Below are 3,724 nucleotides of genomic sequence, written 5' to 3' on the forward strand. Positions count from 1 at the left end.
CACAGGTGAGATGAACCCTGCAGAAGCCTCCACACCCCAACAGACCCACAACACTGGACAATCTTCAGAAAGGCAATCTTCTGTACCGCAAGTGCTTGAGTAGGATGAACTGCATTTTTGGTGCAACATGATTGCTAGTTATACCCTTCTTTTATTCAGACTTAAGGGGCTTTTGTCACTTTTGGTTTATTACAATCAGAAATTTGATTTGAATTATCCAGATGTTTTTTATGTAACTATAAAATATTATTGTAATATGCTCCAAATATGGACTACTAAACAGGATAAACCTGTGAATCTCTTGTCTTTCTCGCTACAACCAAGCGTCCCCAGAACAGTTCTCAGGATCCGCAGCATTTGATACACGTACAAAGCCAACAAGTCAGTTTGAAGAGCTCACTAAATTTCTTCATTTCAAATCTTCGATGATCAGCTGTCGGATTTCAATATATTTCTTCTGCTTTTGATCACCCAACACCAAATTACAAGCTATAATAAAAATTGTAGACATTTTGCAACCTACTCATCACCAGATTCAAAAGGTTTCCTAATTTTTCAAGAAGGGGGAAGGGAGGAAGGCTGTTGGATGCAAAGTGAACGCTGACCTGCACTGACCCCTTCTGGAAAGCACCAAAAATGTACTATTGGAAACAAACCTGTACTGGTCTGGGGGGCGCGTGTGGGAACTATGTGACCTAATAGCTTTTTCCATCTCGATTTCTATGACTTTTAATCATGTTTGGTTGGAACAGCCTCAGCCTTCATAAGCTATTTGCACGGGTAAGGCTCTGGCGCAGACATACATGTCATCCATTAGCATCCAATGGACCAGAAAAGGCCCAAAGGAACAGAAAAGTTTCTTTGTAGTTGGAAGCAGAAAATACTAATACATTACATGAATTAAGAAAAATGGCAAAACCTATTCCATCTTTCAGACAAGAAGAGAATGCAAGCTAGTATGAAAAGAAAAATGGAGCCTTACAGAGTATCTACAATGCCTAATCCCAAAGCAGTTCAAACAAGGAAACAACATTTCTTTGAGAGCAGTCCCATAAACACTCTGGAGGCCATAAGCAATTAGGACATAAGTTTCTCATCTAAAATACGATACCCCCTTGCTCCTGACTGGACTCACACTTGGGAGCACAGGTTTAATTTTAATTCAAAAGGAAAAGGAGTCATTTTTCAATGGCCAGTGACATCCCGTTCTGTTCCTTGGAAACGTCCAGTTCTATCTAAGCTGGATGACCCTCCACAGCGCTGACAAATCACAGACCATGGCTGAAATGACTTACAGAAAAAAAAATAAGTTTCTTTTCTCTTGCATTAACATGGTCATAGTATTCAGGGCTATTTTTCTTTTCCTTTGATTACAAGGGCTTGATGAAATAAACACATTCAACAATTATCTGCAAGAAATCAGAAATATGTCAAATTTCCAAACTTGGAAAGAGCTGATGGGCTTCAACTCAAATTGGCACAAGGTTTGTTTGTCTCCCTGGGACTTGATGGTCTGCGTTGCTAACTGTTGTAGAAAATACTCAGAAGACAAAGAAAACATCTCAGGAGAAGAGAGAAATCTATCAACCCAAAGACTGTAGGTTTTTAAGGAAACAACTATTTTCCTTCTTTGCATTAAATTATGCGGCACTTAAATTCCTTTAGAGACAGCATTTGTTTGAAGGTGAGGTGAGCAACCAGAGTCCTTACTGTATCTGAACCATCACCATGCTTCTGGCCTCTCTCTGTCCAAACAAAAGGCATAGTGCTGCTTAAGTATCTATCTTCATCAAAAGTCCTATGACATGGAGAAACTCTGGAACAGCCCCTAACCCTCTGCCTACATATCTTTACCATGGTGAGCCAGCACTGTGTGTATCAGCTGTTGGTTTCTATCCTCCTTTAGTTTCCCCCATCACAAGAAGCAAGGAAGCCAGTAGAATAAATTGCATTTAATTTGATCATAAACTCTCCTGTAAGGTTGTTGCAGCCAGACTCCTTCCTAGGATAAAACTCCCTATAGAAAGAAAAAAAAAATAAAAATAAAGTGACATCACTACAGCACTGTGCTTAGCAATCATTAAATAAACTCTCCTGTAAGGTTGCTGCAGCCAGACTCCTTCCGAGGATAAAACTCTCTATAGAAAGAAAAAAAAATAAAAATAGAGTGACATCACTACAGCACTGTGCTTAGCAATGTTCCTTCTCCTCATAAGGAAGTTATCCCTAGACTCGATGGCAGTAAATATTTTGTTTGGCTCTTAGATTGAAGCTTTTGGACAAGCTAAAGATCAGCCTGCTTCTAGAAATCATTATATAGCATAATGCGGGGAGAGAGGAAGAGATCTCTTCCGGCAAGCATTCTTACTCAATTTCTTCTCTGAATAACTGGGATGGCCCTGTTTTCATTGCTTGGCATAGAGCACAAGAGTCTGGACAGAAGCCCTGCCTTCATTCCCACTTCTTTGGAAAGTCCCAGAGCTGAGCACTTAGATCTGCCACGAAAAGAGATTTGCAAACTGGACTGTAACAAGAAGCAAGTGTAACACAGAAGAGGAAGGAAGTGGAAGACCTGAGACAGGAAAATAAAATTTTATTTTACATTAAATTTTACATTATGTCATAATTCATATTTTACACCACATTTTAGCTAGGAACTCAGAAAAATGTATAGAACATCTTGCATAAGCACTGTTGACCACTGATGGAATGCAACAGCATGAACGTCCATCAATGCATGTGACCTCCAAGGGATTTTATCTCACTCCCTTAGTTTTGTTTCCTGTATTTTTTAAAGAGTTGAAAGGACAAAGAGAAAGCAAACAAGCACTTGGGGAAACCCCATGAATGACCTTTGCTACCAAATACAGTTCAACTCAACCTTAAGTACACTCTTCATGAAGATACAGCATTACTATCTAAAACAAATGGTTTGTTGGTATCTAAAGTCCCAGCTACCCAACACACCCCCTCAGCCAGCACCTCTACGCCACCTTCCACCAAAGCCAGGCAGAAGAATCCAAGAAATGAGGCATGCTAAGAAAGGTGATGGGAAAAACGACCTCTTTGCAACCTACAAGCTGCCTGACACCTGCCAAAGGCAAGTGACATTAAAAGAAAAATGGAAAGCATCTAAACTGGACTAACTGGTTACAAGAGTATGTTTACAGCCTGGCAAAATGCTGTTTCAAATCCTCACCTGCTGAATTACATGAGCCAGTGCAGGAACATGCACTGACCTCAGCATCCCTGGCAGATATGGATGCGAAACAGGCAGATTTGAAACAAGCCCCTTCCCTGGACCCGACAGCTAGACTGAAACAGTCCCTGATGCAGGAGTCAGCCTGGAACCCATCCAGATGCGGAGCCTCTCCACCACATAGTTTATGCTAAACCTCCTCTTGCTCTTGCTCTTCCTCTCACTGGAGAGCCAGGAGAGTCTCAGGAGCTGTGGCAGGAGTGTAGCTCAGGCCTCCATAACACAAAGCCAGCACTGCCTCTAGATTCACCTCCACCCCAAGCTGACACCAGCTCAAAAAAACCCAAACAAACAAAAAACCTAAAAATAAACAGACAAACAAACGAAAAAACAGGGAAAACCACCCCCCGGAGAAGCTGCTGGGCAGGGGAATAACAGCTCCCCGCCTCCCCCTTCCCCTCAGCTGCCAGGGGCGGGGGACAGACGCGAAGCAAAATGGCGCCGGCAGAGCCCGCCTTCCCGCCG

Source organism: Antrostomus carolinensis, unplaced genomic scaffold (assembly GCF_000700745.2).
Source record: "Antrostomus carolinensis isolate BGI_N321 unplaced genomic scaffold, ASM70074v2 scaffold21384, whole genome shotgun sequence".
Lineage (NCBI taxonomy): Eukaryota > Metazoa > Chordata > Aves > Caprimulgiformes > Caprimulgidae > Antrostomus > Antrostomus carolinensis.